Below are 26,664 nucleotides of genomic sequence, written 5' to 3' on the forward strand. Positions count from 1 at the left end.
AGTGGAAGAGTGCTGATTGCCAAGAAGAATGAAGAACCCTCTGACATTTAGAAATGTCCAGAAAAAGAAAGGCCTACTTTTAAAAAGGGGTGTACCATCAGAGCCAAAATGAGAATCAAGGGTGAGAATCTAAAATTTCGGGATCAGTTGGCAATTTTGCAGAAAGATGGTTGTTGTCTGTCACATAAAAGTTTAATACTATCTCCTATAACTTCTAGATTAAGCAGATTCAGAATGCTTCTGACAAATAAAATCTAAACATATCAGTTCCATAATATGGGCAATGCAAAAACCTGAAAATATTATACATTAAAAGCTAATATAACTAGAGAGATGCATACAAGTATGATAAAATATTTACAGTATTCTTGTCTCAAGGGATTATGAATTTTTCCCTTTTTCAGACTTTTCTGAACTGTTTTTTTAAAGTGAATATGTTTATTTTTATAATCTGATGAAATAACAATGCTATTTTAACTAAAGTCAAAAAGGAAATGTCATTGTTTGGAAGAAGTTCTGTGGTTAATCATCATTTGTGTATTTTTGTAATTCTCAAAACAAGTGGATTTTGTTGTTTAAAAGATACATAATTTGATTAGTTACAACTCTGCATTTTTAATCTGTAAGGGTACCAAATATTTAAGCATCAGTAGAAGGTGTAGTGGGTTAAATTTTGTGTTAATTTTTAGTACTCAAAAATGTCACCTGATTTGGAATTAGGGTCTTTGTAGATATAATCAAGTTAAGATGAAGTCATAGTATATTAGGGTGTGTCCTAATCAATGACTGATGTCCTTGTAAAAAGAGGGAATTTTTACAAGGGGTGGGGAAGTTGGAGTGATGTTATCTATAAGCCAAGGAATGCCAAGGATCCTAGGAATCCATCAGAAGCTCAGAAGAGGCATGGAAGGATCCGGGCCTAGAACTTTGAGAGAGCACTTAGGGCTTCTCACCTCCAGAACTTGACACAAATTTCTGTTGTTTTCAGCCACATAATTTGTGGTATTTTGTTACAGCAGCCCCAGGAAATGAAAACAAAGGGAAAGAGTTGGCAGTAGATTTTTATTAAGTAGGAAAATCCTCAGGACAATTTTAGCAATGAAAATAATAAACATTTTCCCACTTTCTAACACTAGGTCATTATTTAATAATGCCTTTTTATATTTCCCTTTAGAACATGTTATCAGGAATGCATTGAACTTTCCTACTGGCTCTAAAACAATAAAACCATTCATTAAATAATTAAATAGTTTAAACTATCACCTCAAGAATTTGGAGAGATCTGTATCTGTATATGTCTTTGCTTTATTCTCTTTTAAGCACTATTAATCTTTGAAATGATATTATTTATTTTATTTATATGTTTATGTACTGTTCCTCACTATAACATAAGCTCCTGTCAGCAGCGATTTTGGTTATTTTAACTGTGACTGGCACATAATAAATACTCAGAAACATTTGTTGAATGCTCCCAATGTAGTGACAATTTCCGGTATCAGCAGCTATAGGCCTAGTGCACGCGGCAGGAGAAAATTTTGCCTCAACTGCCTGGACTGACTTATTAGGGCTTATGAGTCATATACCATGTCTTAAGTAATCATTGGAGCAAGGAGATGGCATATTCTGAAATGGCATTGCTTGGGGCACTGTGCTTTTCACCAGAACCACAAAGTAGATCAGCACACTTAAATATCAGGGATATGGCAATCCCTCAAATAAAATGATGTAAATTTGTTTGTCATGTTGAAATAATAAATTTAAGTACAACAGCTTTCAGTAAATAATTTTTCTTATGTCTGATTTCATTTCTCATGTGAAATCTTTTCAGTACATAATTGGAACATAATTTCTGATTTTATTATTTAAAGTATTTAAAATATACCTTCCTTTCTTCAGAAAAAATAGCAGTCCAAGTTGTTTTGATCTTGATTATGGAAATCATTTTTGGACAACTTTGGCTGAAGCAGTGTTTTCAATCTAATTTCAATTATTTCCACAAACAAGCTTTTTAAAATTTCTCCACATATCCCATAAAGCCACCCAACTGTATGTAAGAGTCAGTTGCAAGAAATAAGCATTCATAAAACTTTGGCTGAAAGACATGTAATCCATCATTCCTTTAAATGAGATGTGCTTAACCTAGGTAGAGCAGAGGGCCCCAGAGCCCTGAAAGGTACAGGTGCCTTTCTGTCATGTGTACAAATGGGTCCATTCCTGGTTAAAGAATCCACAGCTTTGGACAGGTTCTTAAAGGATCTGTGGTTCGACCCCAATGTTTGAATCAGTGCTCTAGGGTAGTGCTTCTCAAATGGGGATGATTTTGTCCCTTTGGAGACATTTGGCTTTTTTTTTTTTTTTTTTTGGTTGTTACAACTGGAGAATGGGGAGTTGTTATTGCCACTAATAGGCAAGAGGCAAGGGATGCTAAACCTATAATGTACAGTGCAGTGCCTCCCAATAAAGATTGTGGTGCCTAAATGTCATTAGTACCATTGCTGGAAAACCATGCTCTAGATAATCTAATATTCTCCAACTCCCTACCCAAAATTAAGAACAAAAAATAGTGTCAATTATTTAAATTACATTCTTTCAGTTTATCTCTGGTTTATTAAGCTTCTGGTTGTGTGGCATGATGCTGTCACCCAATTCCAAGGTGTGTTTTAAAACGCTGCTCCTCGGGGCGCCTGGGTGGCTCAGCTGGTTAAGCGACTGCCTTCAGCTCAGGTCATGATCCCAGGGTCCTGGGATCGAGCCCTGCATCGGGCTCCCTGCTCGGCCAGAAGCTTGCTTCTCCCTCTCCCACTCCCCCCGCTTGTGTTCCCTCTCATGCTGTCTCTCTCTCTCTCTCTGTCAAATAAATAAATAAATAAAATGTTTAATAAATAAATAAATAAAACTCTGCCCCTGGAAAGTGATTTTATGGGTTGTGGTGCTGTGAATGGCGCATCCTGTAACGGCTTTGTTTTACCTACCTACAGATTTCCTTTCAGTCCTTGGTTATAAGAAGATTAGCTATGCTATATCTTCAATGGACAATCTGAAGTGGGATTGAGCTTGTTTCTTTCTTATTTTGGTTATTAGGGATATATAAACATAATTGAAGACCATTTTCTAGCATACAATTTGGATAATAATATGATTCTAGCTTCACTTTAATTTTCTGGTATATAATTTTCCTAGGCTTTTACTTACTGGCTTGTAGTGTCTGTTTGTTTTTGATGTGTGTGTGTGTGTGTGTGTGTGTGTGTGTGTGTGTATTGCTTTATCAGAATTAAATTTTTGTACAATACACATTTTTTCTTTGGGATGAGGTAAGAAAAAAATAAAATCTTGTGACCCATAGGACTTACCACTAAAATTAAGAACTACGTTGTACCTGATTTCTCTTCTTTATATAGTTTATACCACTTAATTCTTTAACATTAATGCCATATCATATTGCTATTTCTATTTAAATAATGTGCTATAAACATTCCTATATCATTTTTGTTTCTTTTGTGGTTACATTCATTAGTTAATTCCCTTTATTCAAAACTTTTCAGCATCTATTGTGTGGAAAGTCACCGAAGATATAAATACAATAATTTTTTTTTTCTCAAAGACCTTACATGTGAACAAGGGAGATAGGTATGTAAATCAGTAATGACAAAAATATACTCTTATCATAGAAATATGCCTAAAGTATATGGTGACAAAACGTGGCATGATCAAATCTAGTACATGCGGATTAAGAGAGAAGACAACATGTTGCTGAAGATTCTCTAGTTTTTTCATTTAAAAATTATTTGATACAGAAAATGTGATAGACTTATGGATGAATAGATGGTAATAGAGATAATAGATACATAGATCCAATGAACTTCCAATTGCTTTTAAAATTTATTCTGGTTGTTTTTGTCAAATCATCCAATTTAGTACAGCTTTTTAACATTCCTGTTACCCATCTCATTCTAGGTGTATGTAATCTCTCCACTTAAAAAGGAAACTCATCTAGGTGATTTTAATAAACGCAACCAGGACAAAGCTCAGAATTAGCCTGGGTGGAACCGAAGATTTAATTATTCCCCTCTTCCCTTCCCCTACACCCCCTCCCATTTCTCCACCCACCCACCAATTCACTGGAATCCATTCTCTGAATCTAGCCTGCTGTGGACACATCAACTTGAATGTGAACTCAAGCAGGTAACTCATTAGTAAGTTAGTACACATTTAACAATCAAAACATTTAAAACTAAAAAGTTTGTTAGACTTCCTCAAATCTAGAGTTTCTCAAATGTTACTCCTCAGTGTTTATAAAAAAGGGAATTATTGGTCAAATGCATTTGATAAAAGCCAAATTAGTCAAAGATAAGTGAGTTTTTTGTTTTGTTTTGTTTTGTTTTGTTTTTAATGAACTTCTCTGGGCCTTCCCTATGCTAATGAGCTCTCCTCAAGGTGTGTGATAAGTATTTTCCTATAACATTTAAATATAAAACACCTAATTGAAAATATGCAATCCATAAAAGTTTCTACTTACACTATGGTGTTTTTAAAAATATTATTACCATGTACTCTTACGATAATAACTTGGTCATTATTAATCATCATTACTTTTCTAAAAAATTACATTTCAGCATTAGTCTTTCTCTACAGGGATATCAAAGATCCAGGTTCTGCTGGGAATGGAGAAAGTATTGCAAGAACCCTAGTAGATTTTAATATTTATCAAGTCTCTGTGATATAGAACAAGAATGCCTAGAGCCTTTAAAAAGAATAATCTACGATCCACAGCTAGTATCTTTAAAATGTAAAATATCAGCCTTTTGAAAAATGAGGACACTCTTGTCAAATACTAATCTTGGAACTACTTAACTGATGTTTTTGCAACAGCAACTAGTGCTAGTACAGGGGAAAAACATAAAAGTGACTCATGCAATTTTTAGTAAGTTTCAGTTTATTTAAAAAATACACACACACACACACACACACACACACACACACACACACACACCCTTATTCTTGGTAGTTGGTGCAACTGTGCTTTATAGTATCTTTGGATATGTGTTTAGAAGATGGCTAGAATTGACCCTTATTATTTTACAGTTAAATAATTGAAAGGTGGAATTGACAGTCATTACTCCCTCGCCTTGTTCTTTAAGCATTTTAGGCATTCCAGAAATAGTTGACACATTTGCACAGATTAAATCATCTAAGCTTTTGCTTAAAAATAGAACTAAAATGAAAATGGAATGAAACTTGTTTTACTCCTATTTTTTTTTTCTTTCTATAGCATCTATAGGCCCAAGCGTGTTTATGTATCTAATGTTATTTCAGATTATTTAACTGGGCAAATGGGTATCATTCCTTGGCGAGGCAGAAGCCTAATGAAATAGAAACTCTAAATAGTGGTCTCCAAAGTTTAAAAAAGACCTAAAACCAAAAATATTACTATTGTTTTACCTTAATTGGCTTTGGAAGCCCACCTGCAGAAGTGAGGAACCTTCTACTAGGGAAAACATACACATATTACTTTCACTCTTAAGTAGTGTTTGAGTGAATCCACTTACAGAAACGAAAACATTTATCCAAGAACACTTGGCTTTTCTTTTTTTTTTTTTAAGATTTTTTTATTTATTTTATTTGAGAGAGAGAGAAAGCACATGAGATGGGGGAGGGTCAGAGGGAGAAGCAGACTCCCTGCCGAGCAGGGAGCCCGATGCAGGACTCGATCCAGGGACTCCAGGATCATGACCTGAGCTGAAGGCAGTCACTTAACCAACTCAGCCACCCAGGCACCAGAGCACTTGGCTTTTCTATTTTCATACCAAATAGTCACACTTTCTAGGCTTGGTGTCACAAAAGCAACATTTCCAAAGGTTTGTGATTATTTTTTCCCCAAGAGTTTTCACTTCTCTTGGGCTGTTACCTTTTCTTTGAAATGATTAGCAATAAAAACCTTAAAATAAAAGAGTCTGAGGGCTTGTCAGGGGAGCAGCCGAATAGGGAAGATCCCAAGGCATCTGCTGCAAGAAAGAAAAAGGACTTGGCATACAGCTAACCTGGGTGAGAGGAACTCTGGGTTTGGCTCCATGTTACTGAAGCCAGGTGGAATCATGGTTAGAGCTTTGCTGTTCACTGGAACACTGCATAGATTTGTTTTTAGTTTGGCATATTTTCCTGTCTTAATAGCTGATGAGGCCCACCAACCAATGTTGTAGGTATAGATGGATACTTAATTACCTGGTTGTAATCTAGGTTAATGACAGATGGGTAATGCCTTCTTTAATGCTACGTAGCAAAATTTTCTTAAGATACTGTTAGTTCCTCAATTAACCAAGATATACTTGAGAAATTAAATAATAGATCAGGAATATTGTATTAACTGGTTTCTAATCCCCTTCCACCTCCCTCTAAAAGTCTGATCCTGCCAATAAACAGATGATCCAGGATAATACACAAATAATACTCTAATGAGTGATTTAGTCGAGTGGTTCCAAATCATTGAGTTAGAGGAGGCATTTTATTTTTTATTTATTTTTTATGTATTTTATTTTTTTTAAAGATTTATTTATTTTAGAGAGAGTGCAAGCACCAGCAAGCCGGGGGGGAGGGGCAGAGGGAGAGGGAGAGGAGCAGACTCCCCACTAAGTGAGGAGCCCCATGCCCATGCTGGGGTTGAATCTCATGACCCTGAGATCAGGACCTGAGCCCAAATCAAGAGTCGGATGCTTAACCAACTGAGGCACCCAGGTGCCCCAAGAGAAGGTATTTTAATATCTCCCTGCTATAGTACATGGTATATACTGAATTCAATAACATTTTAGAAATAAATTTAAATAGTATAAATCTCAACAGCATTTTATAGCATTCTGCATGTAATGTATTACGTTTCTGGAACTTGCTACATGCAAGGTATATACATTTATATTATATTACGTATACTTTATACACACATTGGAAAAATAGTACTACACATGTATAAATTAACTTATTCTACAGACAGGTCTTTGTGCTTTAGGATTTCTGTATTCGAGAACTTAAAATAATCTCACGGTCTCCCTTGGAGGTCGAAAACCCACAGGTTTAGAATTCTCAAAGGATAGGCTATGTCCTCTGCACAAGGGTGGGTATATAGTTTGAAAAAGCGCATATACATTGTCATAACAAAGCAATTTTTGTTGGTGAGAGTGAAACAGAGAGTGAAAAAACAGTCCAAGCAAGTTCTTCAGAAAGGAGAGTGTTGAGACCCAGCAGAACATACAAGAAATGCAGTGGTCCTGTTTTAGGAATTCAGAAGTGGATCTGATTGTAGGAAAGCCATTGTGCACAAGCAAACTGCACAAAACTGCATCAGAAGGCAGAGGAGAGAGGGGGGCCTGGGTGGCTCAGTCGGTTAAGCGTCTGCCTTCGGCTCGGGTCATGATCCCCCGCGTCGGGCTCCCTGCTCAGCGGAGAGCATGCTTCTTCTTCTCCCTCTGTTGCTCCCCCTGCTTGTTCTCCCTCTCTCTCTTTCTCTGTCAAATAAATAAATGAAACATTAAAAAAAAAGAAGGCAGAGGAGAGAGAGAAGCATAAACAGTAAAATGTACAGACTAGAAGTGGCCTCTAGAACCCAACCAGAAAGAGATTCTGATAGGGCTTTACCCTTGGAATCCTATTCTTACCACATACACCTTCTTCATCTGGTAGTCACTAATTTCAAAAGGTGGCATATTTTCAAAAATGATCTTGCTGAGCTAAAGTTTCTGTAATTTGTAATTAGAAAACAACAGTTTCTTTTTCAAAAAATAAAACTATATTTTAACATTATACATGGATTTCTCAAAGAACTCTACCCATCCATTTAACTCTATAGGTTCTGATTTTCAAGGCGCAATGTCTCCTTGAATAGAATATTGATCTAATTCCTTCTTTTTAGAAATGAGGAAATTGAGGTTCTTGGGAATTATTTTCCCAAAGACCTAGACCACATAACTAGCACACGAAGTAGAGTTTATAGGAGAAGCAAGAACACAACAATCCAAAAGGTCAAGGTATATTTATTAGTCAGATTGTAACAATTTTCAGAATTTCCACATAGGGGACTCATTATCAAAGTTCCATTGAAGTTGATGGCAAGATGCCTGGTATGAGGATATTCAAGTAGATGACTTAGATGTCGATTTTATATCAAAGTTAAGATCTTCACAAAGTAGAAGGTTATTTTTAGGTTGATTATATTGATTTTTCTCTGTTGTTCAGAATGCCCTTGGTTTTGTTTTCATCATAAACACATAGCCAGAAATTCTTGTTATGAGAAAGTAATTATATTTCTTGTAAACTGTTCTCTTCCCACCTCTTATTTTTAATCCCATCTCCATTTGTCTTCCACTGTTTTTTTTGTTTCTTTGTTTTGTTTTGTTTTCAAATTTATTCTCCAGTGTTTATAGTGCTGCATCCTTGCCTCTGGTCTAACAATCATATTAGCAGTAAAGAAAACATCCAGGTCCTTTCAATCAAATATGTTTTTATGATATATATCCGGGGATTAAAAGAAGGAAGGAGAAATCATCCTTTCTTCCAAAATAAGCACTGTGGAAACCTCAAATCTATAGTCCTTTTTATTGCTAATAAAATATTTGTCAATGGAATTAATAAGTTCACATGTATCATTTATTTAGCTTAGGGGTGCCTGACTGGCTCAGTTGGTAGAACATTCAACTCTTGATCTCAGGGTTGTGAGTTCAAGCCCCATGTTGGGCATGGAGCCTACATAAAAGAAAAAAAAAAATGAAAATAGGCTTAAAATTCAGAATTGAGTGAATTGGAACAAAGAAATGCCAGGTAAAAGTTACATCTGCAAATTATACTTCTGATATATGGTAATGGAAAATATAATGCTCATTCCTTCTGTTCAAATCTTTAAATTTATATCCCATTATATCCTAATCTTTAGCATTGAAATTTCAATATATCATCCTGAAAAGCAATGCAAACAACTGCATTTCTTGCTATAGGGTAGGACTTAATTTTTAGATGATTCTGAAACATTTCAAGTGCAAGCAAAACCTATAAAAAATCATATTTAAGTAGGTTTTGTTTGAGCCAAATGATACCGGTGACTAAACGAAGAAAAAGCACACAGTCAGTACTACATGTGTCCTCTCTGGATGACTTCAACTATACCCAGGCTTAGGTTCCCGCCTCTGTGCTGGTGACCATCCCAATTTATATCACCAGCTTTGATATCTCCTTTCCTTTGATGTTTCAAAACTGTATTTCTGACTGCATGCTGCATATCACCACCTGGATATTCCACAAGATTGTCAAATGCAACATGCCCCCAAATGATTTCATTGCCTTTTGTCTCCCTATATTTTTCTCTGTCTCCCATACCAGGCAGGATGCTTTCATTTGCAACTAACAAAAAACTCAGTTCAACTGGCTGTTTAAACAATAAAGGAGATATATTGGCTCAGAAGTAGTTAGGACTATAGACCTGGTAAAAGCTGATTTGGCTGTGTTTCTTTAGGATTTTTTGGCTCTATGGTTCTCTGAGAGTCAGCTTTGTTCCCCAATTGCTTCTTTGAAAGTTACACAATAGTTTCAGTAGTTCCAGGCTTTATTTCTACATTCACACTGTTCAAAAAGAAAGAAAGCAGCTCTTCGGAGAATTCTTTCCATAGAGCAAGAGACCTTCCTCAGAAGCCCTGAGGGTAAAAAACCCTTCCAGTAAAGGCAGGCTGGCTGGCTTCGGCCAGTTTTCCTAACCTGTCACTGTGGCAAGTTCTTAGACAAGTCAAGACCCACACCTAGAACCGCAGGTGAGCAGTCCCAGCAAATCACATGACTGCTACATAAGGAAGTATAATACAGCAGATGCTGGGAAGATAACCGCAATGTCTATGATTCCATATAGTCCCCCTAAAATATATTTGGTTGCAGGATTGTTTGGTTACAAAAACAGAAACTGAATTAGCATGTTGAAAAAGACACAGAAGGATCTCAAGGAAACTCAGTTTTGGGAAATAGAGCATGGCATCAGAAACTTGACAGTTGATCAACTCTCTGTCTCTCTGTTGCTTCATGCTGTCTCATCTCAGCTTAACTCTGCATTACTGTTTTATTCCCCTGCTACTTCCCCAAGAGAGTTGCCCTTTCTGGGTTTCTTTAAACAGAGAATACATTGGGCGGCCTGGGTGGCTCAGTTGGTTAAGGCGACTGCCTTCGGCTCAGTCATGATCCCTGGAGTCCCTGGATCGAGGTCCCACATCGGGCTCCCTGCTCAGCAGGGAGTCTGCTTCTCCCTCTGACCCTCTTCCCTCTCGTGCTCTCTATCTCTCATTCTCTCTCTCTCAAATAAATAAATAAAATCTTTAAAAAAAAAAAAAAATAAAAAAAAAAATAAACAGAGAATACATAGTCAAAAAAGGCTGGCAGTCCATAATTTAAAAGGCCTTACATCTCCTGTGCCTATAGCTATGATTAGCCACACTTTTGATCTCTCAATCCCAAATTTCTAGAATGAAGAAAGTGATTGGCCAGTCCATTTCCAGTGGGGTACATACTTTAATTGTTGTGGGAGATAATGGAATGTCACGTGATGTGTAATAGTTTCCTCTTCAGAGATGAGAAAGGTATATGAATCGGAGGGAAATGACATATTTGTGTATTATAGGAGTATATATTTTAATTTTTGGAAATGGAACCACCTGTTTTCAAGCTGGAAACCTGGGAATCATGTTTTATTCATCTCAATCCTTATGGCTTTACCTCTTCTTGAGGCAGATGGTATAATAGCTACCATTAAATGTACTAGATCTTAAGCAGTGTGGAGATATATATATGTATATATATATATATGTATATACATGTATATACATATATTATATATATCTCATTTCATTCTCTCAACAAAGTCATGAAAGTGCACTATTATGTCCATTTTTAGGAGCCCAAATTGGGGCCCATCGAGGTTTAATAGAGTTGACAGATGGCAGACCTGATGTTGTCTCCCCAGATTCGTCTGATTTCAAAGCCCCAACTTTTTTTAGTGTTCATACATCTGTACACAGACTTTGGAACCAGGCAGATCTGAGTTTGAATTTTGGCTCTGCCACTTACTGATCATGTATTCCTTATTGACCTCTCTGAACCTTAGTTTCAAGTTTCCGTGAAAATCTGAGGATGACAGGGGGGCCCTTGAAAATGCTTAAAATAAAAATCAAAAATAATTAGCCATGTGTCTGGCAAATAATAGACTACCAACAAATATTAGTTACTTTCTATTCCACTTAATAAATGGAATAATATTTTGGGGAAAATATGTTGGAATTGAAAGGAGAGAAAAACACAGGTTTCAATTGGGTAGCTGCCACTTAGCAGCTTTTTAACCATAAGCAAGTTACCTAACTTATATGAGTCTCCATTTTTTCACTTCTAAAAACAAAGCAATACTAACTTCATTTGAGATGGTTGTGAGGATTAAATGGGGTTATATGTGGAAAGGTTTTGCCCAGCCTAATTTAAGTGGAGAGCTAGGATTGAGGTAGCTGCATATAATAAGTACATGGTAAATAGTTGCTGTTTAAGATATTAAATAAATAGACTTGAAAGATGGACACTTTTTAGGGGTATATGCTGACGGGCCTCAGAAGAGCAGATTTTAAAGATGAACCACTGCTTTTTACTCATTTTATTTTGTTAAACGTAAGAATGTGTTTTCTTTATTGGGCCATTCTGATGATCCAGATACCAGGTTAGGTGATTTGCATTTGTATCTTTGTAAAAATCTTGCAAAAATAGACACTATTACTATGTTTTTAGAGATGTAGAAACCAAGACTCCAAGAGAATATGTAACTTGTTCAAGGATCTAAAACTCCCTGACAAAGTAATACTTTCTTTGAACATTGCTGCTTCTTAAACTATACTTCGTATATTCAAATGAATCAGTAATACTTTTGGCAATATAGAGAAGACAGCCTATGAATTTATAAATTTATTATATCACTATACCTTGCACTATCAGAGTAGAGATTTTAATTTGTTTTGTTTTGTTTATTTTGTGTATCAGCGGGGTGAGGGGGCAGCAGGGATTGATTTTTAGGAAAGACATATTTTCATCTACGTCCACAGTAAGTATAGGACAATTAGATAGCGAATTAATTGTTATATTGACTTTACAGCCATGCCTCAGTGTTCTAGTATACAAATGACAATATTAACTATCAGTCATAAAATAGCAGCTTCCAAAATACCATACTATATCAAAAACTTGAATTAGCAACAACTTAAGATATAAAGAAGCAGTAAAAGAAACAAACCTTAGAAAACCCAGTGCTGTTAGCTTCCCAAAGAGGAAATTAAGATGCTGTGATCAGTATCTCACTAGCTGATCTTGTCGTATTGGTTGGGAAAAAGAAAAAAAGACAGCATCTGTGATGAAGTTAGGAGAGACCATGGAAGATTAACAAGTTTATACTCGTGCTTACTGATGTCTAAACAAATTTGAAAAAGTATGTTCAGGATATATAGAATTGGAAGGAAAATGCTAGTAAGAAATTTAAGTATTTGAAATAGGATTTGACTGGTCTGTTTGGTGGGTTCCATATGGTAGATTGATGCCTTTTGGATATGTATATGGACAGAAAAAATTTTTTTGACAAATTTAAACTGGAAAGGATGATCTTCCTGAAACTTCAAGCCATGATTGTGGTTTTTAGGTATCCATTTGCTTGTGAAACTCTAAAAAGCAAGGTTAGAATGTTATTGTTGCCATTAAGTTTTATTAAATTATACTGGGAAGTGAAACATAGAATAAGTGATGTTGGTGACAGTAATTCAGGGGCATTTCTAAAGAGGTAATACTGTGTTAATTTGTATAGAGAGAATATCCAGATTAGAATCTCACTGATTATATTTACTTAATATAATTGGTAGGTTGATAAATTTGTCTGACTTTGGAATATTCCCTGACTTTAACTAATCTATGCCTTTTTATTTAATATAATATTCCACTAATAGATTTGAAGAAAATCTAGAACTGAGTATAAAATATTAACATTTTCGGGTGCCTGGGTGGCTCAGTCGTTAAGTGTCTGCCTTCGGCTCAGGTCATGATCCCAGGGTCTTGGGATCGAGTCCCACATCGGGCTCCCTGCTCTGTGGGAAGCCTGCTTCTCCCTCTCCCACTCCCCCTGCTTGTGTTCCTGCTATCGCTATGTCTCTCTCTGTCAAATAAATAAATAAAATCTTAAAAAAAAAAATTAACATTTTCTTTTTCCTCCTCATCTAAAACTAGACATTTGAGGAAGCAGAAAAAGCATGTTCCAGCTCTAATGCAGGGAAGGTTCTAGTTTGCCAATCCCAAGGAAAATTAAGAAATGTGAGGAAATCTACATCATACACAAAATGCAAGCTTCACAGGATAGGGCAAAGGCTTGTTCCAGCTTGCTTCCCAAACAACCATTAAGTAAAACCTTATACTTTAATATTGAAATGTATAGATACAGCAGTCAATGGATAGATAGATATAAATGAATCCATTTTTCTTCCATTTCTCTCCATTCATATTTTTCAAATAATTCTCTAGTCAGAAATTTTGACTTGAGAAGTTCAGGGTGTATCTTATCCAATTTTTAAAAAGTTTTTAACTTTTCAATATTTTATATCTGAAAAGATCTTCATTTCATCAACAAATTTTTATTGAGCACCTATTATGTAATAGGCACTCCTCTGGGTACCAGGGCTAATGTGGTGAACAAGACAGTCTAGGTAGGTATTAGCCTTAAGGGAGCTTATATTCCTCTATTCATGGAGACACTAAACCACACTGTTGACTTCATAGTTCAAGTACAAAGTTATCTGGGTTACAGAGATTCACAACTGACAGTGAAAAGCAGACAGAAAAGAGCAGTTTCTATTTCAACTAAGGATAATAATTTTCTAAGTGGATTAGATAAAATTTCATAATTGTTCTGTATTCCTAGGACACCAACAGAATTTGGAGTATCAATGAAAAGTTCCAGCTCAGACCCAGAATGGGACCTACCTCACTGTTGCAGTCAGAGAGAGCCCCAAATGAGAACTTCAGGGGTCCTCAAGGGAGTGTCCTGTTCTGAGTCTAGAGCACTGAGTCACAATTAGTGAGGAGGTCTTGATAGGATCTTGGTGAACCTCCAGCATTATCAAGTGGTAACTCTTTAAAATACCACCAGAAAAAAATACTTTTGGTCAAGCAAAACTAAGTTCATTTGATTTCTGCATTAAGGTTGAGCACTATCTTGACAGAGTCATAACAGGCTTCAAAATGGGAAATTGGGTCAGGATATTTATAGGGTGATAGGACCAGACCGGGCAGTCTGAAGGTAGGTCTTGCAACATGGGAAACTGATTGGCGTTGCAAAAAATTTATGACAGAATTACTTTGAACTAGAGGGCAAAATGAAGCGAGGATCTTAAAACAAAACTTGATAACTAAGCTGTTTATGTTTCACTTGTATCTTCAATGAACAGTCATTTCCTCAAGTAAACAATGAGGTTATTTTGCATACTCTCAAAAGGAAAACGTGCAGTTCACCATGGAATTATGTAGCACAGGGACAGGGAAGTAAGTTTGATTCCAGAATTATTTAACACAGGGATAGGAACATGTGCCTGTTCTCTGTAATGTTTAACAGAGGAATAGAAAATCACTTTGGTTTCAGACAACAGAGAAATATGTTAATGTAATGTCAGTTATATTACGTAGGTGCTATGAAAACAATAATAAAGTAATCCAGGAGAAGAGAGAGTAAGGAGTATTATTTTAGTATCGTCAAACAAGGCCTGTTTTAGGGAAAGGGTGTTTGAGCAGAAATCTGAATGAAGTGAGCAGACAGTCCTGTGGATATGTCTTGGGGAATAGAAATCAAAGTGCAAAGACCCTGAAGGGGGAGCATGTTGGGGAAGAACAAGGTGGCCAGGGAGCCTGCAGCAGGGTGCCTAAATGCCTAGAGTGGTAAACCAGGTGAGGCGGCACAGGGCGCAGACCACGTAAGGCCTGAGAGGCCACGGCAGAGAATTGGGATTTTGTTCTAGGTGGAATGAGAAGTCATTGTAGGGTTTTAAACTGTTGATTGACATGGTTAGACATAATGTTTTTAAAGGTGACTCTGGCTCCGTAAAAATAGGAGGTTCTCGGAGGGGTGGCATCTAGGAGGCCAGATAGGAGACCATTGCAGTAGGAACAGGAGAGACAATGGTTTTTTGAACTATGGAGGTAGTTCTGGGCTGGTGAGATACATCTTGAAAGTGGTAGGCTTTGCTAATAAATGTGATGTGAAACGTAGAAGAAAGAGGAGGCCAAGGTGTTTTTGGACAGTGCCACAAGATGAATGAATGACAGTACCATTTACTAACCAAGGACATCTCTTGAGGGTGTGGATAGAAATAACGCAGGCTTCTGCCCTCAAGTGGCTGATGCTTTGGTGAGGCAGATAAAACACAGAGGTAGTAACTGTAATAGAGCATCTAGAGTTTAAGTGAAGGGGGCAACAGTGGAGTGGTAGCTGGTAGACAAAGTTCTAAGGCACTGAGTTCCAATGAGCATTGCTTCCGGCTGGATAGATAGCAGGAGGCTTCACAGATGCCATTGGGATATTTGAATGGCATGGTGAGTGATTGTTTTAAGTGCCTGCAAAGGAGAGTGCACAGTGCTAGACACTGATGATTCAGATACAGATCATTCTGGTTATGGTCTTTAAGGCCTAAACTCCATAATGAGGTGGTATAGGGTACAATGTGATGAGAAGTCTAATTGAAGAATAAATGTGCCGAGGATGGGATGATTAATGCTGGCTGAAGGGATGAGATTTTACTAGAGTTTTAAAAGGCAAATGGATGACTCATAGCTAGAAATTGACAGAATTAAATGGTCATAGGGCGATTTTAATGCCTCTAATGTTTGTTACTCTCAGCACAACCCAGAAAAGGGGAAAGCCTGCAATGTGTTCCCAGAGATCGCTAGATATCTGGATTGTCTTGCAATCTGGCAAAATGAAGCTCTCCTTCTGAATTAAGACATCATGGTTTTTTAATTTATTATATTTTATTTATAGTACAATTGAAAATGGTTTTTTGATACTCCATACATGAAATTTGGGGAGATTATTTTTTGGGAAATTATTTTCCCTTGCATCTTATCTTTTTCTTTTGTCATATAGTTCTATAATGGATTCTTAAGCCCATTTCCATTACTCTTTAATAATACTTATGCCACCCCTTCTACTAAGATTGGCTAACTGAACATAATTAAAAAATGTAATTAATTAAAAAAAAAAGATTTGAAAAGCCAAAATAGGGAAACTTAAGTAAAGTTGGTTGGGATATTCGGTTTATACAACCGTTGTGTTATTTTCCTTTACTGACATTACAGTTTATTCATACTACCTTTGTGCACTACTCTGAAAGTTAAATCTATTCTTAAAATTATTTTTAACATTGTAAATACTAATTTTGTTTCTCTCTATGAGTCTAATTTCTCTGTTTCTCTCTCTGAGTCTAATTATGCATTTGTAGTTATGTAATTTAATTGTGTTCACTATGACAAAGAATCTAATTTGTCATCATAGTAGTGAATTCCTATATCTCCAGTGACAATTCAGTTTTTTGGAGAGAATCAGAGAATATGAATTTGAAATCCTGAACCTACCACTAACCATAAGACATAGAACATTTGATTCCTCATTTTTCTTATTATAAACTCATCTTCATAATTAGAGCTAATAATCTGTTCATATATTTATTGAATACCTATTATGTGTGAAGTGTAAACAATACAGAGACATTCTTCAAAGAACTTCAGTCCTCAAGACTTAGTATTACTGTTTGTGAGTTATAACACTCAAAGGAGGTAATAAATATGAGAGAACTTTGAAAAATGGGAGGTGCTAGATAAGCCATTACCCATATTTTTTATATATAATATAGGAAAATTAACTGGTTCTTTAACATTTTTGAACCCTTAAATAATTGGAGTGTACCTTAAAGAAATTTAAGCTTTACTATTACCCTATCGAGCCTCCTTTTCTCCCTTAGCATCTTTTAAGAGGTACCATAATTTCTCTAGGGAACATTGTTGAATACAATACGATATTGATACAGAGCTTTGTGAAGCTCTGATTCCATCTGAAATTCTGAATCACATGAATTTTTTTTCATGAAAAGAATTATGTATCAGGTATTTAATTTTATTTTTGTTAATAATAACAGTTATAACGGCTAACATTTTGGGGGTAAATTTTTGTATTGATACGCATTATGAAATATTTTATTATTATGCATTTTAATCCTTAAATTAAACCTAGGAAATAAGTACTGTTATTAATCCCATTTAGTGAGTAGATAAGGTATAGATACTTTAAGTACTCCACCCAAGGTTACAAAGATGGCAAACGATATAGGCAGTTTTAACTGGAAAAGTCACTGAAGAACACCCCCAGTTGATCTAACGAAATGTGTAATTAAATCCTTTGCCAAAATTAAATACGTAATGCTTTTGCAATGGAAAATAACATTATACACAATTCTTACGGTAAATGAGATCAGAACATTGTTATCATGTTTCCAGTAGCTATTGAAGTTTTAGTTATGTTGCTTGTAATGGAAATTTCATTTTACAGTTTGGGGATTTCTGAGGTAAATGACTATTTTAGCCTCTCCATAACTACTTGGCAAAAATCAGAATATGGCTTTCTTTCTGACGGACTATAGCTACCTTTTATTTCCATTTTAGGTAATATTTATTTTACGCAGCTAATATGTCTGATTTGAAAGTTTTATGGTTGAACACATTTGATTTTTATTAAGTCTTTGACAAATGATTAATGCAGTTCTCTATTTCATCTAAATATATTCCAGCACTTCCTAACCTCCCACTTCCATAATAGTATGGATTTCTCTTTTGATTACTTTGTCTTCACTCTTCCTCCTAAACGGGGCTTATTATTCCAGTTGGATTCATCAGCAACAGTTTAATGGTATAAATTCATTAAGTAATCAATTTTCCTGTTAGCCACAGAACCCTGTTTCTTGCTATATTTTCCATAGTTCTGAGGTCTAAAGCAGCGATTTTCTACTGGAAGAGACATCCCAGCTTAAAGGAGGTTCATTAAGGTATAAGGGGATGGGTGTTTTTATGTCTATCTAAACCGATCGTTCTCTCTCCCCCTAGAGATTCTGAAAAGCTTTTCCTCTGCTTGCATAGCAAGACCTTGTTACTAATAAATATATTGGAGTCTGGGGCACCTGAGTGGGGGCTCAGTCAGTTGAGTGCCTTTCTTTGGCTCAGGTCATGATCCCTGGGTCCTGGGATAGAGCCCCAACTTAGGCTCCCTGTTCAGGCTCTCCTTCTCCCTCTGAACCCCTCACCCTGCTTGTGCTTGCTCTCTCTCTCTCTTTAAATAAAATCTTTAATATACATATATATATATAAAATTATAGATATATACATAAAGTCTAAATTATATATAGGAGTCTATTATATATGTATTATATGTGTATGTATTATATATGTGTATATATAGGAATATATATGTGTATATATAAAATTACAAAATTATTGTATGTGTAAAATATCTAAAATTCATTGAAAACTGTTAGCCTAGACCCAAGGTACACTAACATTTGTGATTCCAGAAAATCCAGTCAGACTGCTCTAAATTGTTTCTATAAGAGCAGTTTCTTACTTTGACAGAATAGTTCCAAGTAATTAAGGAACTCTGGAGATTACTATTTCATTTTAACCTAGGCCCGTTGGACCTGGTCTCTTGTTCATATTGCCTTTTGGAGACTGAGCCATACTCTGAACCATGAAGATAAGATCTCCTTTTAGGCAATTTTAAATAAATATTTAAGAATTAATTCATTTTTTTTTCATTTGAATGTTAATAATAGCAGCAATAATAATGGAGCTACCAAGCTTATAATAAAACATTTTATAGTGCTGAAAGTATTTTGTGCATTATATAACTTTGGATATCTTCCCATTAAATTGCATTTTATTTGGGTATAATTTAAATGTAATATCACCTACATGGTTTTAAATCCTAAGCTTTCTTTTGCTTCTATCATGTTGTGAGCTTTTGTTGAAGGGGAGGTTATCAGCAAACCATTGACATTTTGGGTAAGGTGGTCAGAAAACATGTTATCAACATCATTTAAAAATTTGGGAGACTCTGGAAAACATAATAGAACTTTTAGTGTTAACTTTAGTCTAAGGTAACTGGTTCAACTGCACTGGATCCCCAGATATGAAAAGGTAAATAAAAACTGGCTTTCAGAGAAAAGAGAAGTAGAAAGGAAAAGGAGCATCACTTTTCTACCTTAAGATGCATGGAAGTATGTGGAATCTAAGACACATATTAGCTTCATTAGGTCTGACCAAACACGAAGGCAAATACGCTATTGCTTATAGATCCTGTAAAGACAAGGAATGTAGGTAGGTGTTTTTTGTTTTTTGTTTTTTTAACTGATAAAGATATTTTTAAGACTATTGATTGATACTTTCATTGCTTATTACAAGAAAGATGTGATCATAGGCCCTATCTTGGGGACAGTTTAGAAAGGATCTGAGCAGTGTTCTTAATTTGGTCAGAATAAGTTGCTCGGACCTCAGACATATTTGGAATAAACAACGAGGGACATAGAAGTAGGGATCTCCAGTTGTGCAGTTGTTATTAATTCGGTATTTCTGGCGTGGGAACTTCATCTAAGGCAGCAAATATAGAAACTTCTGTTGGGAAGGAATCTCTCCAGATTTGCCATTCTAGGGAAGCTCACACATTTCTAAAGCATTTGATTGGTGCCAGCTTCTTTGGAAGAAACACAGGCCCCAGATCAGTTTAATGCTTAACAAAATGTTAAAACAGGAGAAATAATACCAAAGAATGACAGGCCACTCTAAAATTGATCTTTTCTGTGAAGTTTTCCTTTGGGATCATTAGAAATTGGACTTGAGAAGACCCAATACAGAATCAATTTGGAGATTGTGTGTGTCCTCGCCACCAAATTGATGGTGCATTTGGTGAGGTGGTGGTGAATTTGGCTTAGCTGTAGGCAATGCTTGAATGTTTCATTATCTGAATCAGGGAACCCTGAAAAAGTAAGAATGATGAGACCCTTCAGCTGGGGAGGAAACGGACACTTTAGGAGTGATTGTCCTTGAAACCGCAGTCAGCGAGGCCCCAGCACCACTGGCTTTCACAGGAGTGACAGCAACGTAGCGTGAGGAAGACTTAGCTTAAGCAGGAATAAACAGAAATACAGTGTCTCTGTCATCTTCCAGTCAGATGCTTTATTTTTGGTCAAATGGAGATAGAAAAGAACTTTTTAATGACAAAACTTCTGGCTTCAGACTTTATTTTAGTCTTTAAATCTTCCCTCACAATTAAATTAAGGATCTCATGGAAATTAGAAAGTGTCATCCCTCTTAAAGTGTGAATTATTTTCTGCTATACCCCTTTATATATGGCAAAATCTATACAGGAGGGAGATCTAGGTATCCCCTAGTATAGTAATTCTGTTTTGTGGTAAACATGGAGTGTTTATGGCCTATATCATTATACTAGAGATTTATGCTGTATCATTTATTGTCCTAAAACTATGTTGTACATAAACTGTGCAAATTTATAAAACTATGCAAAAATATGTATATACAGTATATATATGTATGTATATATATATATATATACATACATATAAATTACGAATAATAACTATAACCAAACTTATAAGACAAAGGCAAGCATGAGAATGTTACGAAATGTTAGGCTGAAATATGCAGTCCATTGGAAATGCAATGTAGTAAAGTCTTGCCATTCCTTTATTTGAAGTTTCTAAAAGAACAATATACTTACTAGTACATGATTTCTTCACAATTTGCTCTTTTCTCCTCTCTTCAATAAGGCCTCTAGTGAAAAAGAAAATAGAGTATTAAATTTTACATGCAAATTTTCAGTAGTTTGCAAATGACTAGGGGCAATTCTGCCTATTAAATTACTTTATTCCCACTACTGGTATTTTAAAATGTTGAACATTCAGTTTATGTTGAAATATACAGCTATACTTTCATATTACTGAGATTTACCATATTATGTGCTTGTCAAAATCTGCATGTTTCTTTTTTATAAGTTGTTAAAGAAATGTTCTATTAATATGTGTGCTCTTGTTGCACAACCTTATAGTGCTATGCTAGCAGCTGAATGTTTAATAAAAGTATAACAAGATGTGAAACATGCATTATACAATATATTAAAATTTCCTCTTTGCTTATGTTGCATTTTTATACCATTTTATTGATTTAGAGACATACACTGATGAACATAATGACTTGTAACATTTTTACAGGTGGGGATTCAAATGTGTACCTATGGTTTGTCAGAAATTCCTGGAATTAATTGCTCGATTCAGTGGGGGAATAAAGTTCAATCTAATCTCACTTCATTTTAAGTGATACTTTAAGCGATACTACTGGTGATAGATCAGTTATTATATATTTTATCAATATTTAAAAACTTTTATGGTCTGTATCAAATGCCACCAAATTAAATCTACCTTTAAAGATTTAGGCTTTCCTTTTACTTTACTTTCTTGCCTTTCAAAGCACTCAATATACAAAAGGAAATTATAGGCATCTTGTTAAATGTCCATATTTATATCTGAATAATTATCTTCCATTTTTGCTGATAGTTCGGTTTGTATTTGTAAGTGTATCAAGGCCTTAGGAAGTAAACAGAAATGACTTGTGTCTCATATCTAAATCATTATATGTTTCTTAATGTATCGGATGCTGAATAACTATCTTTAGAAGCTAAGAACAGTCTATAAATTCTAGATATCTCCTGACCTGCTGCACACTAGTTCAAGCTTTTCAAGTTTCTGAAATGAATAAATTATTACATATTACCTGAGAGTTTGAGGACTTGGAATTTCCTATTGGTCCTGTATTATCTTGGGCTCTAAGCCAAATGATAGAAATTAGGATAGTTTAGGGTTAGAAGGTTCTAAAAGAGCAAGTCAAAAGGGATGAGCATATCTTAAATTTCCCTAAAAAGGTTTTTCCCAAATGTTTCTGGAATCCTTTTTATTTTCCCAGTTGAGTCCAAAGCCCTCTATCTGTCCCTGAATTAAGTTCTGTCTTCTTCATAAAATCTTCCCAAACAGCTACATCCCACATGGATCTTTTCTTTCCATATGTAGCTCTTGTACTTATACATTGTACTAAATAGTTTATTTCTTAATTATATGTTGCTTTGGGTTTTTGTAAATGTTTGACATTGTGAAATTTTATTTGCTTCAAAAAGCACAATGCTAAAATGTGATTCATCTCCTTGGGAACCCTATGTGTTTTAATTACAGAAGTTATTCCCAAGTAGTAATGGTAGCTGGGTATTGTAGCCTCCCAATTAGGCTCATCGTGTGATCATTTAAAGGTTTACACAAAATCCTCTTTAAATATAGCTAATTTTTCTCTGAAAGGATATTTCTGTTTAAAAAAGACTTATTAGTATCGATAGATTTATTTGTAAGGGAGGAGAACAAAACACTTTACTCTTCTAGGTTCTTTGGCTGGAGCCCTACAAATTAGACTGAACAAAAGATAGATTACTAAAAGAAAAACAGAATTTATTAACATGTGCATTGAATGAGAGAACTCATTGATGAATAACTGAAGGGGTGTTTAGAACTTGGACTTATATAGCATCTTTACAAAGGACAACAAATTAGTAGAAAAGAGATAAGACAAAGGAAAAGTTTTAGGCCTGTAGGGGCAGCAAACTGGGAAGGTAAATATATGGGGGAAAATAATGGGATGGTAAGCTTTTATAGGGTTTGTTATATGGATTCCTCTGGTACCATCTGTCTCTGGGCTGGTAGGAGTCTTCACTCTGCCCCTCCTAGTAGAGAGGGAGAGGACAACGAGTTCCGCTTGTGTCTGCTTCCTCTCAATTGCCTTCAGCTCAAAACAGGTCTTATGTCATAGTAGCATATTTTTGCGGTGGCATATTCTGAACCTCCTCACATTCATTCAAGAAATATTTATCAAACATCTTCTATGTACCAGCGACAGTATGTAGGCATCTGGGCTTTTATGGAGTATGCATTCTAGTGGAGTAGCCTGATGACACACAAATTAATAAAGAAGTGGACAGGAAATTGTCAGATGATAATGAAGTACTACACAGAACATTAAAGCAAGGGGACAAGATAGGGAGTAACTGACTGACGACTTCATATTGGATAATCAAGCAAGTCTTCTGGGAGGAGAGGACCTTTAAATTAAGACCCGAAGGAGCTGGCCAAGCAAAAACTAGGGGACATGCATTCCAAATGGTGAAATGAAGTAGTCCTAAGTGTGGGAGATGTTAGTGGACAAGGAAACGTGTGGTACAAGTGAGGAAGTAGCCAGGGGCCAAATCAGGCTGGGCTTTGCAAACCAGAGTCAGTGTTTGGGTTTCATTTTGAGTATAACAGGAAGCTCTTGGAGAGTTTAAACTAGGAAGGAAGATCGTGGGGGTAGGTTTTACATTTTTAAAGGTTAGTCTAGCAGTATTCTTTCAAAAGCATTTTCATGCAACTACCCTTTATGATCATTATGTTTAATGACTATGAGATTGAATTTAAGCATTATGGTTAGGGGTACTTAGGTTATTTCTAATATTCTCTATTTACACAATTCATCCCAAAGTATAATATATTATAATATAAATAATGACATGGTAAATATTTTTATGTAAATAGTTTTCCTGTTCTGTTAGATGGGTCACATAGGATAGGTTTCCAGCCATAATATCCCTGTATCAAAGAATATCTTTTTTCAAGTATGGAATGAATACATCCTGCTGAATGACTTTCTAAAAGGCTGGTACCAATTTGTTTTCCCTGATAATGTAGAAGAATATAATTTATTGTAGGCTTATCAACTTTTAAAATAATTTTAAAAATCCTGTTAATTTAATAAGGAAAAACCCAAAATAATGGTGTATATTACATATTTAACATAAGAGAAAACACTATTTAAAGAAATTAAGTAGCAAACACCTCTATATAAAATATGAACTAGCCTAAATGTATGCAATTTATCTGTTATCAATTTTTATTTTCCTTGTCCTAAATCTGCTATCCTTGTCTAATTAGAACACAATTCATTGAAACCTGGTGATGCACATCTAAGAAAGCCTTTTGCAGATTTTCCTCAGAGCCTCAGGAGCAATACAATTTGGCATAAAGTGACATACTGTGGGAATAGGAGCTCTCAAATATTTTCTAATTCTAGTCTACCTCCTGTGGGCCAAGAATCTATTTATAGGTGAGGCCTAACCTTTTTTTTGGGTGGGGGACACTGGGGATTGTGTGTCTTTCTTTAAGTTGATCCATGTCAGGACAAGGAAATGATATATTACTGTTTGACTTTATGTATTTGAAACCGAAACCCAAGTTTAACTGATAAAGTAATCATGTCAATAATGTACCTGTCCTCCACACTGCTCAGTTATCCAAAAAGAATCTTGTAGCTAGCAACGTCTATTGTTAAAACTCCTACCTGTCTTTCAGAGAGCAGTAGGTGCATATTAGTGCATTATTTGCTAACCTTTTTGCTGTTGCCAAAGATTTCTTATCAATAGACTCTGTTCAGTTCTGCTAGATTTATGTGAACTTCCAAAAGTAATTTTCAAACCAATATACTGTCCCCATTAAAGCACAAATTTTCTACAAATCATCTAAGCATTTCTTATGGTAAGCATTTCCTACCCAACTATATCCCAAGATCCTTGAAAATAGAAAGTATGCATTTTGTTAATAATTTATATTCTCTAGAACATGTGACACTTAGTAGGCATTCAGCAGTGGTTATAAAATATAAACAATATATACACATACGTATATACATGCATACATACACATACATACTGAGAGAGAGAAAGAAATCTGTGATTACTTACTGGCATGCATGTTGTTGACAACCCTGCAAGATTGGAGCTAATCATTCATCCCTAATATTATTTGAAAAGGAGCACCCCCCCCTTGCCTTAGTTATTAGTATCATGCTAGGATTATTGTTTCTGAGTTGCAGGATAATTAATGAAACATTTTACCTACTCTCGAATATTTAGGATTTGAGCTGAACTGACTTTCCAAAAAAAAAGAAAAATCCTCTTATTCTCTCTTTAAACTTTAACTTGCGAGCAGTCATCTTTAAGGATAGTTGTCCTGATGCAACCAAGACAGACAGCAATGGACTCCAGAGCTCAGGGTGCAGGCTCAGGTTAGCCAGTCACCTTGGCATTTATGAAAGGGATCAGCACAGTGCAGCCTAAGGATATGTAGTGATAACAGCTCATCTCCTGCTTTCCTTGACAAATATTTACCAAAAAATAAATAAATTTAGCTAGGGGAAAAGATTTGAAGCAACAATTAGAAAAAAAATCTTTGACAAACCATGAAGAAGGGGAAAGAAAAACCTGGAGTAGGAGTCAAATTCTACTAGAGTCTGTTACTTATCATTTATAGGATCATTGGAAATTGCTTACCTATCTGTATCTCAAAATCCTCATCTGTCAGATCGCTGTAATATCCTAATTACTTCACAGTGCTATGAAGATATAAGAAGAATATATAGGTCAATATTCTGTATAAAGTATTTAAATAATAAGATAATAATTGTTGGAAACCTAGCTCTCAGAACTAATAGTTTTAAAAAAGGAGAAGATGTATTTTTGATTCCAAATGATAAAAATTGTACTGCAGGTAGAATGCTATCATTGAGTTCTTTAGGAAATTGTTTCATTTGGTCGATTTAAAGTTGTCATCATTTCACTGAATGCCAAACATAAACAAACAAAAAAATGGGTAGACAGACTCAGGACTCTGGGGAATTTATTATTTCTGAAAAACATCTTGTTTCTCTGAACTTTAAAAACTGACATTTTTTTTTCTATCTTTAAAAAAATCTTTATACTTCTCTAAGCTCTTACCTCATACTTATTACCCCTGTACTTTCTCTTTGAGACTCCCTAGACCTGCTGAATCAGAAGTCTGGGAATGGGGCCCCAGAAATCTGTATTTAATAAGCCCTCTGGGTTATTTCTTACATGCTAAAGTCTGAGAAGCACTAGATTACATATGTAAGGGGCAGGAAAGGAGGTAAAAAAGTAAAGAATGACTATAAAGATTTGATGTAAGCAACTGGATGAATGCTGGGACCATTTTTGGGGAAAAGGAATACTGGGAAAAAAGCTGATTTAAGAGAAATCCATACTTTATTCTTTGGTTTATTTTTATTTTAAAATACTTAATTGTAGTATAATATATATAATAAAATATTTTCTATCTTAACTTTTTTTTAAGATGTTATTTTTAAGTAATCTCTACACTCAATGTGGGGCTCAAATTTACAACCCCAAGATCAAGGGTCCCATGCTCCACCGACTGAGCCAGCCAGGCACCCCCATCTTAACTTTTTAAAAAAGTATTTATTCATTTATTTTAATTCTAGTATAATGGGCCTATTTTTTAAGCATATGGTTCAGTAGTACTGAGTATATTCACATTGTTTTGCAACCAATTGTAGGAACTTTTTCATCTTGTAAAACTGAAACATACTAAACAACTCCCCGGATTTTCCCTTCCCCTGGTCCCTGACAACTACCATTCTACTTTCTTTCTC

At 35.4% G+C, this 26,664-nt stretch overlaps 1 protein-coding gene across 6 annotated transcripts in view; it reads left to right on the forward strand.

Moving 5' to 3' along the window:
- The window catches only part of NAALADL2 (N-acetylated alpha-linked acidic dipeptidase like 2), a 1,313,911-nt gene that overhangs the window by 1,049,454 nt on the left and 237,793 nt on the right, over positions 1–26,664 (forward strand). The window lies entirely within an intron of this gene.

This window comes from Zalophus californianus, chromosome 1 (genome assembly GCF_009762305.2).
Source record: "Zalophus californianus isolate mZalCal1 chromosome 1, mZalCal1.pri.v2, whole genome shotgun sequence".
Taxonomy (NCBI): Eukaryota; Metazoa; Chordata; class Mammalia; order Carnivora; family Otariidae; genus Zalophus; species Zalophus californianus.